The following is a 17,538-nucleotide window of genomic DNA, read 5'->3' as shown; positions in this document are numbered from 1 at the left end:
GACATTTCATTTTATTTGTACATATGGACCTTGAATAACTAATTCACCCCCCTCTAATTTTTTTTAAAGAATTCCAACAATTAGTGTTAGAGTTTCTTTCTTGGACTAGTTTGAAGGTACTAGAAGCACAAAGATCAAGATGTCAAAAAGAGAAGTACCCAAACTTAATAGAGATAACTCTCCTGCATGAAAAAGTTTGATGAAGCTACACCTTGGAGGACTTGGAGATCATGCACAATCTTCCATTACTATTGAGCATGTTAATCCTACTAGAGCCCTAACTATTTAGGATTTGAAAAAGAAGAAAGAACATAACCAGAAAATGTTGGAGACTGCCTCTACCCTAAGCTATGTTGAGTTTGATGATATCAAAAGTCTTGAAAGTATAAAGAAAATGTGGGATGCTTTACAAACCATCTATGGAGGAGATAAGAATGTTCTAAGAGCCAAATCTGAGAGTCTCAAAGGTAAGTTTGACGAAATGCGAATGGAAAAAGGTGAAAATATTTCTCAATATTGCTCAAGGATAAAATATTTTATTAATTCAATAAGAGGATCTACTGGTACAATAGATGATGATATTGTACGAAATTTTTTTTTAAGAACACTACTGCCTATATATGTTATTAGAGTTTCTACAATTCAATAACTAATATGTATACTAGGGAATGTTCTAACTCTTGAAGGTCTGGTAGGTAGACTCACTACTTTTGAGCTATCTAACTTTGATAATTACAAACCCAAAAATATTGAATCTTCTTTCAAAGCTAAGATATCATTGAAAGAACCTAATGTGAAGAAGAAAAAGACAAAATATGTGTCGAGTGGCAGCAATACAAATTATGAGGATGTAGATCAACTTGAAGCACTATTGGCAAGGAGATTTCATAGAGGTAAAGGCAAGTTTAAAGGTAAGCTACCTATCATTTGTTTCAATTGCAATGAGGTTGGTCATATTGCTGCTAGATGTCCAAAGAAGAAGAATTGCAGAGGTGGTGACAAGTACAAAAGTAGAAGAGACGAAGACAACAAATATTACAAAGAAAAATGCAAGAAGTCTTGCTACATTATTGAAGAGGGAAAAAGAGATGAATCTGATGAACACAATGATGAAGTGGTGTATGTTGTAATGAAGGATAGATCTAATGAATATGAGGAAACTGTACTTGTTTCTTGTATGAACTAGAATGGTAGATGGATCATTGACAGTGGGTGTTCACACCACATGACTGGAGATAAAGTAAGTGCATTACCTTTGATTGTTATGATGGAAATAGTGTAAGATTTGGTAATGATGCACCATGATCGATAAAAGGAAAAGGTTCTATCAAACTCATAGAAAAGATTTCATGTGACAATGCTTACTATGTTAAAGGACTTAACTATAATCTCTTGACAGTGTCACAACTAAATATTGATGTAAGGTTGAGTTTGAAAACAAGATTGCTAAGATATATGATACTGATGGAAAAATGATCAAAAAGGGCAATCAAACTAGGAGTAATCTATTCTACCTTGATATAGAGGATGCTACCTGTCTAGTTATAAAATTCAATGATGTGTGGCTATGGCACAAGAGGTTATGTCATGTTAATTTTGATAACTTGGTTAGTATCAATCACTAACATGAGAAAAGTTAGAGGTTTTCCTAAGTTGAAGAAGCTTGATAATATAATATGCAACCAATGTTAGTTAGGGAAAATGAAAAAGTCAAGTTTTAAGAGTACAACTCATACCTCTAAAGGAATACTAGAGATTGTTCATACTGACTTGTGTGGACCAATTGAAGTGCAAAGCTACAAAGGATATAAGTACATTATGTTGCTTGATGATTATTCTTGAATAATGATAGTTATGTTTTTTAAACAAAAATCTGATGCTTTCCAAATGTTTATGTGACACTTAGCAAGAGTTCATAAGGAAATAGGTAAAATTCTGAAATGTTTGAGACCTGACAAAGGAGGAGAATTTACATCAAATGAGTTTGAGATGTTTTGTAATGATAGAGGAATCAAAAGATAGACATCTGATCCTAGAACCCCTCCATGAAATGGAATTGCTGAAAGAAGGAATAGTTCTATAATGGACTATGCTAGGATACTCATGATGAAGAAAAATGTTGCTTTGAAATACTAGAGAGAAGCTATAAGTTCAACTATCTATACCTTGAATCATATACAAGTCAAGAAAGGTACTCATTCAACACCTTTTGAACTATGGTATGGATACTCACCCAATGTAAAATATTTGAAGATATTTGAAAACAAATTCTTTATTTTCAAAGATATCAGGAATGGTAAACTAGATGCAAAAAGTGAAGAAGGTATATTCTTAGGTTATTTCATAAGAAGTAAATCTTATAAGTGTTTAAATACTATGTGGAAAGTGAAAATGTAAAATTTGATAAATATACAGAAGTATATGAGGCTAAATCTATGAAGGAACTAGAAGAATAAAATCATTTTTATACTTTTATGAAGGTATGCCTATTGAAGAAGATGTTGCAAATCAAGTTACAAACAAACAACAAGTTTTAGTGACTATCGAGTCACATACTATGAATGTTGAGCTGCATTTAAGAACCAAGCTACATATAGATGTCGAGTTATAGAAGGAAGTTGAGGCACATTCTGATTCTAAGATTAGTGTACATGAAATAAATGCTAAACTACCTAATAGAGATGTACATGGTGACTCAAAAGTTGAAAGACCAAATGAAGAAACCAGAGCTAAACCAAGATTGTCTAAATATGTCAAGAGATATCATCCTACTACAAAAATCATTAGAGATAAAGATGCTAGACCAATGATAAGGAATAATTTGAGAAATGATACATGTTTTCTGAGCATGAAAAAATCCAAAACAATGAAAGATACCTTAGAAGATGTGGACTGGAGTAAAGCCATGGAAGAAGAGATTGAACAATTGAGAAAAACAAGACATGAACTCTAGTTCCTAAACTAGAAGACACAAATGTAATTGGCACCAAGTGGGTATATAGAAACAAGCTAGATGAAAATGGTGAAGTCACAAGGAACAAGGCAAGATTAATTTGCAAATGATATGCACAAGAAGGAATTGACTATGGAGAAACATTTTCTCTTGTTGCTAGATTGGAAGGAGTAAGAACTCTACTTGCTTATTCTACATACAAAGGTTTCAAAGTTTATCAAATGGATGTTAAATATGTATTTCTAAATGGTATATTAGAGGAAGAAGTTTATATAGAATAGCCAAAAGGAATTGTTGATGTTAACAATAAAAATATGGTATGTAGATTACACAAAGCTTTATATGGTTTGAAGAAAGCACCAAGAGCATGGTATGAGAGACTTCATAATCATCTTGTGAAGATTGGATTTGAGAGGACTAATGATAACAACAATCTATACTTGAAGATAAAGAAAGGAAAAGATATTTTTATTATCTGACATTTTTGTTGATGATATCATATTTGGAGGTCAAGATGCTTTATGTAAGGCTTTTGCAAATGAAATGAAATAAGAATTTGAGATGTCTATGTTTAGAGAGATCAAGTTCTTTGTGGGTTTGCAAGTACATCAGATGAAATATGGTGTATAAATTACTTAGTCAAAGCATGTCAAGGAGATGCTGAAAACTTTTGGTTTGGAGGATTCCAAGATAGTAAGTGCACCTATGGTGACAGGACATAAGTTGTCAAAGAATGATGATTCAACTAAGGTGAATCAAACATTATACAAGTCTATGATTAGCAAATTACAATATGTAGTACATAGTAGACCTAATATTACATTATATATAGGGATAGTTGCAAAATTCTCTGCTAATCCCAAAGATAATTATTTGATGGTTGTAAAGAGAATAATGAGATATCTAAAAGGAACAGAGGAATATGGTCTATACTATAAGAAAAATGAGAAATTTGAATTAAGAGCCTATACTAATGTTGATTGAGCTAGAAACATTGATGATAGAAAGCGCACTAGTGGAGGATCATTTTTCTTAGGCAAGAGGCTGGTTACATGGACTAGCAAGAAATAAAATTGCATTTCATAATTTACTACTAAAGTTGAATATGTTGCTATTGATGTAAATTGTACAAACATTGTATGGATCAAACAACTACTCAAAGGAATGAAGGAAGAGATCACTGAACTAGTGATACTTTATTGTGATAATACAAGTGCTATAAATATATCAAAAAGTCCTATGATGCACACAAAAACTAAGCACATTGCAATTAAGTATCATTACTTGAGAAAATTAGTTCAAAATAAAGAGGTAAAGATGGAATATGTTAACACAAAAGAGAAAATTGATGATATCTTCACAAAAGCATTACCTAAGGATGCTCATGAGTATCTAAGAGGTAAACTAGGGGTGATACCCCTATCAAAGGTTATTTAAGAAATAAGAGGAGTGCCCTACATCAAACAAGTTGATTGACATATGTTGCATGTTGATGCAGTGGATCTTACTCTAGGATCTACCTAAAGTAATCAAAGAGCTAAAACTAAAAATCAATCACAAGGAAGGTGACAAAGGGAGAAACTGAAGAAGTTCATATTTGCATGTTAAGATGACAAGTCTTTGGCATTGTTTTCAAATAGGGAGAAATATGAGAGATTAAGAGATATGAGAGAAATAGACATTGATCAAAATAGAGATATTGAAGATAGACATTGAACAAAGAGGGAGAAATTTTGATTACTGAGAAAGAAAGTGTATTTTTTGACTACATCTACCTAGTACGAGGAAGATAATGTAGAGGGAGATATAAGAAGTAATTTAGAGGGAGTCATAGGTATGAGTTGATTTTCTGTTGATCAGAATAGAACATAATTTTGTAACCTATTTAGAAGATGAAAGTTCCTAATAGAGGGAGAGATTTTAATAAAAGAAATTATTTTCTTTTTGGTATTGTGTTGGTCTTACTATTTAAACCGAGTTAATTTGGTAATCACTTTGGTTTGTCATCAATGCCAAAGAGGAAGATTGCTGAAAACAGATTGATACAAGTATACTAAATATGTTTCAATTATTGTTTTTTCATTAATGTCAAACCTACTATTTTTTGGTAAGACAACTACTTGTATGATTTAAGTACTATCACTTATTTGATTGAGGAAGAGGATTTGATCAAAAGATGTAACAATAGCACCTAGAGGAAAGGTTGAGTTATGATATGGGAAGGAGTACATGAATTAGCTAAGATAGTGATATCATAGTGCATTGATAATCTAATTAAGGTTGAAAAGTTTGGTTCAACTAAGAAAGTTTAGAAGAAAAAGTTAAACAAATTTTGTCTATTAACATCATAAAATTTCCACAATCCATTTGTAAATAAGAAGTTTTCTGGATTCAATTGTGTGTGTTTTTTTACCATCAACATTTCGGATCATACTACATGATCCATCATCAAGATGAGAAAGAGTAGGATAGTAGAGATATGTAGACTAAGCCTAACTCAAGAGATATAAGAAGAGAAGGGGAGAGCACACAAATTCATGTAAAGCACAAAAAAGAGAGAAGTGCATCACCTAATGAAATAAATTAGACATGAAAGATAAAGGGCACAAAAGAGTTTAAAAAAAAAAAAAAAAAAAAGGTGATGAAAATAAGAAAAAGAATGAAAGAAAATACAAACCTAAGAGAACGACAAAACACATACACTAAGAGAAAAAGAAAGAAAACAAAAATATAGGCATAAGTGAAAGCATATATATACACGCATATACACACACACACATATTAACTAATATATAAATATAAATAAGTATATACTATTATATAGTGTATACTATTGTACACTAATATGCAACATTATGTACTATTACAACCTTATATATACAAAAAAACAAACACAAGAGAAAATAAACAAAAATACATGCGCAAACAAAAGCAAGTATACACACATGCGCGCGTGCGCACGCACACACACACACATATGTATGCCAATCTTGACCAAGTAGATAGTAGGTGCCAAGTAAAGTTAGTGCAATCCAAGAAAAAAATTAGTTGGAGCCGAGTAAAAGTCTATTTTACTGTATTTCGAGTAAAAAAATTGATGTCGAGTAAAGTTTAGTTGATGCCAAGCACTAATAAACTTTAGTTTGTGCTGAGTGATTTTATAGAGGATGTTGATCAACACAATTTGTCCTGAGCATCAGTAGCAAGTTAATTTTGAGTGTCAGGATTATTAGAAAGATTATGAATTTGATGGATCTAAGCCAAAAAGTTTTTTTTCTTGGATTGTGTGAACCAAGTGGAAGATAAGATTGATGAGTTGGTGGCACATAATTCATGGTAAACCATTTTGAGGTGAATTCAAAGAGGATTGAAGAAGTTTCTAGAAATGAAATGGAATGAGGGGTAGATTCATTGAATTCTACCTAATCTATCCTAACCCTAAATTGGACAATGGAGAATGAACGGAGAAATATCTTAATGCTCTATTTATAGGGATGGCTGGTCAAAAGAAAGGGTTGTCATGTGTAAGAACCTAAGGAATACAAGGAGTCTAGGGTATTACTTCATTTAGTGACCTATGTGGAGAGTTTGCATTGGAAAGTTAAGCAAGACGACTTATTGGTATAGATGCTTGAAGCATGAACAAGTTATTAGAGCTGAAGTGTGTGAAAGCCAAGTAGAATGGAGGACTAAAAAAAAGATCTATAATTTGCAAATGGAGTTGTAAGTTGTTATCAGATCAAGCTTTACTGTTACTCTCTAACAATTGTATCAGTCTAGGGTAAATCCTTTGGATTAAGGTTGAACTGACAGTCATTTGTAAATCCTTTAATTGGGAGACATTCTAAGTGAATGGTCTAAAGTACTCTAACAAGGCTCACTCCTAATAGGGTAATTAAAATTCTTTAATCAGGTCACATTTAATAGTGTGCATTGAAACCTTTAACACGGTTGGCCTTTCACAAGGCATCACTTTAGAAGAGTGAGAAAGAGTAGCATGTTACTGGTGGTTTTTCCCAAATTGGGTTTCCACATAAATCATTGTTTCAAATGTGTTATTGAATATGTTATGTTTCATGTTTAAATTTCTACAGTTGGATTTGATAGTAACCTACAAGTTTTTTAATTGATTGCATAATCTTATGGATGCATGCATGATAATAAATGTTTTATGGGTTCACTAAGATATGAAAAGTTTTATTTTTACATCTAGACCTTGAATAAATAATTCACCTCCCTCTTAGTTATTCTAAAGAATTTCAACAATTGTCTTAAGTTTTTGCAGTAAGAGTTGGATGTCAATCACCCAATTGTCAATAGTTTTGTCCAATCTAAAAGCCTCCATTTCTAAGATCTTGACTCCAAGTTGTTAAGCTTCTCCAAGACAAGTTAGCTCTGATACCAACTGATATTGGATCTCCCCTTTCCAATATGATATGATCTTTGATTTGATAAAGCTTTTATGTCCTTTACTGCTTGACTGGGTCACTTGCTCTATTATGGAATAATAAAAATTCTTTGCCTTATCTGCAATGTTCACACATTCACACCTGTATTGCATGAATATCTTATTCTCTCCTTCATATCATCATGATCTAACTATATCAAAATAGGTCAAGTTATGCTCTATTTAAAGATTACACAGAGAGTTTTCTAGTTGATTCCTTGTTTCACCTCTCCATCTGATTCATTCATCACATAACATAGGGATCTGTGATTGACATCATAAAACATGTAAAATTCTTTGTAATAAACTCTACAAATATTAAATATCATATCTATTTTAGCTTGAAATAGTTTACCTGCAATTTAGTATCATTCTTGAGTTGAATGATATTTTTTCATTGCTCGACACTTATTATTTTAGACACTCGACACTTGTTGTTTATGTTGCTCATGCTTGGTCTCTACTATGCTCAATACCTTTTGTATAACTCAACTTGCATATGCTTGAACTGCTGGGTCAAAATTAGACTCGACTTACATTAAAATACTTGGTGGCCACATACTTTCTTGGCTCCTATAGAGCTCAATATATACAAGTCTATATATGAATTGACCTTTATAGAGTAGCTCAGTTGTAGTGATGACCATTTGAATCTACCTAGTAAATGACTAAGTGTGTGACACTAATAGACAACAATATTAGAGAGACCAACACTATTCATCAAAAATAACATGATGAATGGAGAAAATTGTATTAGTAGGTTTTTAGATCTTTGTTGCATTACAAAAAAAGGTTGTGCTTTTGTCTCCATCTTTAAGCCATAGTTCTCTTGAATTTTTCCACTACTATATTTCCTCCTAATGTTGCAATTCTTCCCAATCTCTATGGAGATTGTTTTGTTTATCAAATAAATCTATAGGTAGTCCATGTTGAATCACTAGCTCATGTACATCCTTCAATTTTTTTTCAATAATTTCCTTTGCTAAAGATATTCTTGAAGAATCTTTATTCTATTTCATAATATGATGATTTAGACATTGAAGCTTCATGTGAAGCTAATAAATGTGTGTACTTGGGACAAAAATTTATTAAATACACCATTATTTGATATGATCCATGAAGTGAGGATGTTGTAACCACATTTTTTCAAACTAAATGTTAGCTTCCGCTAGGTGGGGTGAAGTGGATCACAAAATGTGAGGGAGATTGCATAATTACATGAGGAAAGTAAGGGGAGTATGCTAGAATTGATTTTCCATTTTGGATTGAACAATGAATCCAAGATAAGAATTTATCTAGTCTCTCAAAAATTCCATGGAATCCTTTCCTTTTGTTTGTCCATGTGAACTCATGATTTGTAGAATCAACATTGACTATTACAGAACTATCTTGAACAAAATGGGAGAAATCATCCATAACCATTTGTGGAGGGAAGATTCCTCCTTGCTTTTCATGGCTAGATATAATGGTGTTGAAGTCCCCACCCAAAATATAATTTTGTGAAGGCAAACAAAAAATAAAGCTCGTGAGAGCCTCCCAAAGTTTAGACTTTTCTACTTTAGAGGTAACTACATAGATATTATAAAACATCAATTGAAAATTGAAAATGTATATTTTTATTGACTACCAATGAAAGTGTAAGGAAATTCTTACCACTTGAGAAATTCTTGGGTTCCATAGAACAAATAAACCTCCTAAAGCTCTCGGGTCTAGTTGTGATTAAAACTTCCCATTTTTTTCCATTTAGGAAAGATATCTGCATCTACACCATCATACAAATTTTTTTTTTGGAGGAATAAAAGCTAGGTGTCCATGCTTGCATGCATAAACCATGAACCTCATGAACCCAAGCCTTGGTTCTGAAGGATGATTTCCTAGATTTTGGGGTAGAGAAAAGCACAAAAAAGACACCACTTCTATGATCTATTTAGGATACTTCAGACACCCCTTCCCAATCAAAAATTAAAAAAATCACTGATGATAGTGTAAATCAAAAGTTTTATCCCAGAACTTATAGAAGAGTGCTCAATCTTGCAAATCTTTAGTTGAAGGGGAAAGTTGTGTTTGAGAGAATGTAATGTTTTTCAAACCACCACGATGCAAACTAAAATTTTCTTGTAATGTGTCAATATTTTATGAGCATGGTTGATATCCCTGTTTCACTTAGATGGGGTTTTTTTGCACTAGTGTTACCAACACAGGTTTTTGATTTGGATTAAAGGAAGCTCCTATTTGGGCACGAAGTTTCCTAACTTTGAGGATTCCCCTGGTCCATATGAGCATATATCATTAGTTCGAGGGGGGACATTAGCTTGAAGAAAGGATCCGTCTTTACTAGGGGGAGGCCCTAGAATACCTTTTCATTGCACCAATTTAACATGAAATGATTTTCTAGAATGGGCTCTCTTGGACAATGGGGGTAGAGAGAAAAATTGAACTGAATGTTTGTTGTTTGATAGGATTTATTAATTAATATATTATGATTTAATTTGTAAATTTTCCATCAAGTTTCATGATTCATCACTCATATAAAATAAAATAAAAAGAGATTGATGTGAAAAATTAAATGAAAAGACAACTTAATGAAAATCGACTAATATGAAAAATTAAACGAAAAGAGACCTTAATTTTTATTTGGCTAGTTATTATAGCATATAATAAAATTTTACAAGAACAATAATGAAAAAACACCATAAAATATTTTCAAAAAATCAATTTAACAATCAATATTGAAATAAAATAAAAAATTAATTAAGAAGCAATGGACTTATTAAACTACAATTTTTTTTTAAAATAAATTTTTGTTGAGACCCCATAAGGGAAATTTTAAAATCATGGCTTCAATTTCAATCAAGCTTATTGTGGGCATGACTATTTTGGTGTCAAGACCGTTTCCCAGTGGCTGCATAAAATCAATGACCTCATTCGACCTTGTAGTTATGAGTGATGATTTTGCAGACAATTGGGTTTACTTGGTGGTCTCTATCATCGACAGTAGACTCACAGGATTTGTTTATGGAGGCCTTTATATTGACCACCACAAACACTTTCATGTTCCTTTGGATTTTTAAACAAAAGCTAAATTAGCCTTCTAAATTTGGGGGGTTTTCTCTTCAAAAATAGAAAAGGAATGAGAAATTGTTATAGCATTTTATTTTTCTAGACTCTGATTATTTCTAGAGAGAATCAAATGATGTTAGGATATATTTATGAATCTTCATTGTCTAATGATTATTAAATATATAATTCAACTTTTTGTTTCTCTTGATTTTGTTTGTTAAATTTCATACTATAAATTGTATGGAGAGTGAAAAGTAAAAAAAAGGTGGAAGTTATAGATTATTTAAAAATTTGGGTGGTGTGTATAGTTTTTGAAATAAAAAGCGACCAAAAACAAGGGGGTCAACTCTTACAACCAAAAGGCTAGTAACCAGCACATCATCGACAAAAACTAGCAGAGAAAATTATTGTCGCAAAAGAAAACTTTAAGAAGCAACTTAACCACTATATTTCTACCCAAAATACTAACTAGCATAGTACTATGAACATAAACATCTAAACTATAGAAGAAGACTATAATGTTTACCATACTACTGTAGTTCATAATATAACATTGTTGGTACAACCAGGCCAACCCAAGTCTGAGCAACAACTGGAAACCAGCAAACCAAGTAACAACATAAAACAACTAGGATCCAATGATCCCTTAAAACTACTAACTTGTTTCTCCATTTTTTCCTTTCCCTTCCCAACCAGTAAAATATGTGCCTAATCATCAACAAGAAACTTATAGAGGAGCTTATGATCCTCCATGTTCATCCCTGTTTCATCTTTCTCCTGTGCTAGCAATTGGAGGCTGGTGGCTACAACATGAGTGACCTTTAGGGAAAATTTAGAGAAGGGGTAGAACCTTTAGGGTGGTGTCTATATTTATTATTGGGACTGGGTCAAATAATGGAAATTTGGAGTTCCCATTCAAAGAATTATACATAAGTAATCTCAAATCATAATACATTGATTTCATAAATATTATCAAAAAACAATTTATTTGGTGCCTAAGAAAAGTGCAATGTTATCTTCCAAAAAAAACTATAAAAGGCAAATTTTTTCAAACAAGAAGGGATTCTTCTCCTTAGTCTCCTAATCTACAAAAATAAAGCATAAAACTTTTAAAAGTGAATAAATTATCAAAAGTTATAAATCTTAGAGGAAAGCAATCAAAATTTGTGTCATTAATTTTGAACGTCTTCCCCTTAATTTCTTTAGCTTCATAGAAAACCCTAGTCTATGTGTAGTGTTGGTTGCTTCAAGCCTAGTCTATATGTGTAGTATTGGTCATTTTAAGCCATTCATAGAGCATGAAGGAAAAATTGAGTCTAAAAAATAAAAAGCCAAGGTGAGGCAAAATAATTTTCATATTGTAGGGGCCAATGTTGTGCTTTGCACCATGGATGATATCAGAGCCCTATAATTTGAAGCTCGAATTTGGGAAAATCATTAGTATGCATGGCTTCTTTTGCTTGTCAAGTGTAGTTATACAAAGTCCTCATCTTATTGTTTTAGACAATGGAGATTTAATAATAAGATAGATATTTAATATTCAAACTCTAAATACTATAAAAGAGTCAATAGTTGTCCATGCCTCTTAAAATATTATCAAATAATTCATAATCGTTATATATATTTTTACAATAGATCAGTTGATAAGTTCCTTGTTTATATAGAAGGCTTTCAATCTACACCATCAAATATAATGTCAAAACAATATTTTTGTTGTTGTTGTGGTGTTGGAGAAAAGAACTCTACAAAGAAGAAAAGTTGCCATAGATAGAGCATTTGCAATTTAGCAACCTAAAAAACCCCTCACAAATATCAAGTGAGGATGAAAAGAAGATCATGCCCCCACAAAATGAAAGAGCCACAAAATGATGGTTAAAAGATAATCAATACTACACTCAAATTGCTCTTATGGGTTTTAAGATTGAACTCCCACAATATGTAAAAGGAAGAGTGCAAAAGGAACTTGTTAAGACTTCCCTTGGGAATGAAGGGTCATATCAAAAGAGGACAAAGTATTCTTCAAGTAGTTATCAATAATTGGAATTCAACCATCTTCCACCTTAGCATCCTCATCTAGCGAAGACCACTAGTCCAAAATAGAGGATCCAATACCCATTGATGTACAAAGAACCAATTGAGAGAACCAACAGATTGTTGGGTAGACCCAATAGACATAGTAGAAACGTTACCATCCCATGGAGTAGGATCCATAAAGATTGAGCAGCAAAAATATTCAAAACCTTATCTAAAACAACCATTGATCTAGAGGGAAACACAACAAAATCTAGAGCAACAAAAAATGTAACATAAGAACCTACCATTAGCACCAACCTCAAAAGCCAAGACTCACACCAACTGAGAAACCTTAGGATCCAAGCCAACAATGTTGACAATAGGATCCTTCTCAACCACTTCACCACCTCTAACTCACACTTAGCTGCCACATAACTGATCTTTAAACACCTTCTACATCTAGAAGGATTCCTTCATTATTTAAAGGTTAAACGCAAGAACCCTTTGGAGACACAAGTTTAGTCACTACAAGTAATCCCTTAGAAGTATCAATATTTACAAAAATATGAGCATAAGTGGAATGAAAAATATCAAAGGACTCCTAATATACCATTAAAAAGCCTCCAAGAAAAAGTCCACCCACAAATGAAGTGGGGGGTAAGGGAGCCTAATCCAATTTGGCACCCTAGAGCATCATCCACTTATGATGAAGGACTAAAATCCAACTACCAGTGTTTAACCATTAACAGGAAATGATCCCCCAATGTTAGAAAATTTTCGCATAGGATGATCCTTCTATCCTTTAAATTATCAAATCTGGTTGAATAATGTCCTTACTAAGGAACTTGAAAGGATAAGAATAAATGCTACTAAGTTTGGTGAATAATTTTTCTTTTAAATTCCTTTTCACTTACAAGTTTTTCATATCTTAGATGTGATAGTGCTAACAGGGTCCCTAACTTGTTCTTAAAGAACATTACTTTATTTCCATGTTCAAGAGCTAGTTTTTCTCATCGAACCAACTCAACAAGTATTCCTTAATTGCTTATCACTTAATTTGAGTTAACCCTATAACTCTTAACATCCATTTATATGTTATATTAATTAGGTTTCTAAATCATTTTAAAAAAAAAATTCTTAGATCTTCACGTAGGACCCAACCACTTTTAATCATGATAATCCACATCTAACCTTATAGAAGTTAGGTTATGATAATAAACACTTAGATAGTTATTTCATTACCATTTGTTTCTTAAACCCAAGCAATACTTATACAACTTCAATTACTTTTACCATTTCCAAATTAGGAGTCAATGTCATAAGCTTTATAAATCAAATTTGTTTACTTATCATGCAATAAAGATACATGAGATAAATTTAAACCATTAATTACACATATTAACCAAATCATCTTGTATTCAATATTACTTTGTTTATTCATTTGATAACATTATGAAGAGTACACGGTTCTTTTATTCATCATACATATTATCATTACATCATCGAAATACAAGGGAATATACAATGCCATGACATCATCATAGCTTCACAATAATGTAATCAACTTTCTCTCCTGATGAGTGACCAATATAAATTCATTTAAAATCTAATTCATTTGGTTAAGAGGGAAAACATGTTTAGGGAACATTTCTAGGGTCCCATATCCCTAGGTCAATCCACTAAACCTTAATTAATCAAATGGTCAATAAAATGCAACAAACATATATAAAAAACTTTGTAAGCATGAATATCATAGATCCAAAAATTAAAATGCCTTAGATTCATATAAAAGGTCACAAAATATAAAAGGACAAGCTCAAATTGTTGATCCCTAAAATCTAGCTAAGTTTGAAATTTATGAAAATATTCAAAAAAGTATAATCTTTATATTTACTCCTTTTGGGATGAAACCTATCTCAAAAGGTGTAGCATGTATAGATAATGTGTAACTTAAAGTATAAAAATTATGCTCTTTATACTTAAATTCTTATTTCATGATATACCCTAATGCTGAAAGCATACTCTAGAGGTCAAATTGACTAAGTTTCACTATTGTTGTGCATCCATCTATTAGTCATGCACTTTTGTTTGTTATTCCTATGCAGTCATCCAATATTTTTGCACTTCCATGCAATATACTTGTAAATTTATGTAATATAGTTGTGCTTTTGTGCATTTCTTTAGAATTGCACATCTATTCCTTATAGCTGCACTTTTGTTCTTTACAACTGCACTTTTATTCTCTAAAGTTGCACCTTTTTTTTAAGTGGTTGACAAACCGTGAATGCACATAACTATGCATATGTGAGGTATTCCTACACATATGTGTAGTATACCTAAGCATACTTCACATATGTGTAGGGTATACTAATCCACTCAAACACCTAGAATTTCTAATGTTTATAATTTAATTTCTTCCTTAGTTTAAATTAGGATTTCTAAGAAAGAAGTGAGAGGGAAGAAGCCTACTTGTTGTTGGATGTGTGGCCTATAGGTGAATTGATGCACCTAAACTTCATGCTTTCCCCGAGTCTCCTATGATCCTTTAACCATGAAGCACCTCCCCCCTGCATTCTCTACAAATCTTTTGGAGAATTTCTTAAGTTTTCTAGGATATAAATTTTATCTAAAGTTTCTCTATGGTTTTGGGTTCCCAACAAAGCTCCTTGTTTATGGGAGAAGGATCTCATTTCTAATTGGTTGCATCCTTTGGAAATGACCTCCTACTATGGTTTGATTAATTAAATCAAACCATATCTTGTTTATTATTATTTTTCGTTTTAATTTGTAACTAGTTAATATGTTTCTAGTCTATCAAGAATTCCTTTCTTAAAGAAATCCTATAGCACAATGGTCATGTCCCAATCTCATACACAAGGTCTAGGGTTCAACTCCCATGCCCTCTTGCTATTTCTCAGTACTAATTTGTCTCCAATTCCAAGAACTATCATACACCTGGACACCTTTATCATTCTTGAAGAGAATGTTAGGTGAGTTGGTGATTAATGTGTTTAGAAGGTGGTGAATCACAAGTTTGAGTTTCTTAAGGGATTTTAGTGTAAATTTATATCTATTATTTTTATTTCCTCCTTATTATCCTTTTCCCTATTTTTTCTATTTACTACAATTACTTACAAAATTACATAATAAAACTAAGACTCGTAGTGTATCTAAATTAAAACCACACATGAAACTAATAGTAAATGTATATTTAATCAGGCATTATTGTGTGCACCCATATATATTCAGATCAATATACCTAATTGGCCTACACAATATCATGGAATCAAGATCACAACTATTCATAACTCACAAATAAAAGTATCAATGTATCAAAGTATTAACTCAAAATCAATACCATGTATAAAACCACCAATATAAAAGGAAATATCAAATTAGAGGAAAAGTCTCAAATATCCCTAATTGATGGTAGACTCTCTAATCATAAATTCTAAACTCAAAGTGCCTATATGAATCATGGTTCCATCTCCCTTTTAAACATGATTTTCAATCTAATTTTATTTATTTTTACTCTTTTTATACTTCTCTTACATATGAGTTCTTATCTGTTATATTCCAAATGAGACAATCAACCATCAGTCACATCTCCTTCTTAACAGATTACACATATTTTCTTAACTTTCTACATAATATAATATTAGTGTCTCATTATCGAACTTTTCTAAGGTTTACCGTGCTTCAAAATAATCTTTAGTCGATGACGTGAATTTTTGTTTCAATGCACATTTTGTCTTCGTATAGAATCACTTAATCATGGTTTGTAATAATCATTTTATTCTTTGTCTTTATCCATCATCTTGGCCACTCTATTTGTTTTTAAACAAAACTACAAGATTGTCTTTTTAAGACTCTTGAACATTATTATTGCCTTTTGTTGAATTGGCTATTAAAACTGACTTTTCCGCCTTCTTTTCTGATTTGTATACACGTATGGACACATGCGATTGGCACAATATAATACCTTTGATACTTTTATGCCTCCAACTATTATTGATGTCACCATATATGGAGTGGCTCAATTTCTTCGATGAATTTGTCCATTGTAGCTTCCTATCACGTCTTTGTTCATTCTAATTTGGTAGATAACACATGCACAATATGTCACTTTCGACGCCTTGACCATATTGTTCATTTTGAACCATCATTGTTGCTTCTATATTGCTGGTACACATGAAGCATATTTTTCATAGTCACTATTATACACGCCGCCTTCAATGGTCAATACATATTAATATCACCTCAAATAGAAGTATCATAGCCAAATAACCATTGATTTTATTGTTTGGTATATGATGACACTTTTGTATAAGAAAAACTTATTCGTGCAGATATTGTTCGTTGATGCAGTTATATCATTATCATTCTTATTTTTATCATGGAGATTTATATTCAGATGTTGTAACTATGTGTATTATGTATCTTGTATTTGAGATCCTATGAGATGTTGTATAGTATTTTGGTGTACTTGTATTTATTATTACATACCTTGCGACATGTGCAGTGGATGTTTTGTATTGGATGTCCTTCATTGTATTAGTTGTACTTATGTATTTGCTTATGAAACTATGCATATCTTATTCATATATGATTATGGGCATTGTATTTGAGACTTAAACTTATTAATAAAACTTCTTAAATGTGACTTAATGTGAAGGAACCCTTGAGGAATGAAATTTGTCTTTGTATTGCATATGTGTGATTGTTGTGTATGTGTATATTGCTTCTGCATTGTTACTTTGATGTTGTTAATTTTTTTATAAAAAAAAAACTATTCAGTGAATTTTGTAACATATTAGGTTATTTTCTCTTAGGTTTTCGAGTAGGGCACTATAAATAAATTCCATAATTATCATTGACTCATGAAAACTTGGAAACACACGATAGCATATAATTTGTTGAACCAGTTCTACAAAAATAATGGCACTAGAAAAACTTTAATTGTGTTTGGTAATATCATTGAAACTGCAAGGCAATGCCTCTACATAACTTCCTCAGTTAGTAACGTATCCTTTGTATAGTTATATATATCATTGAAATCATTCCT

The sequence above is a fragment of the Cupressus sempervirens genome, chromosome 11, assembly GCF_028749045.1.
Source record: "Cupressus sempervirens isolate cs-2001-9-10 chromosome 11, ASM2874904v1, whole genome shotgun sequence".
Classification (NCBI taxonomy): Eukaryota; Viridiplantae; Streptophyta; class Pinopsida; order Cupressales; family Cupressaceae; genus Cupressus; species Cupressus sempervirens.
The sequence above is the reverse complement of the archived record's forward strand: the minus strand, read 5'-3'. Positions refer to the sequence as shown.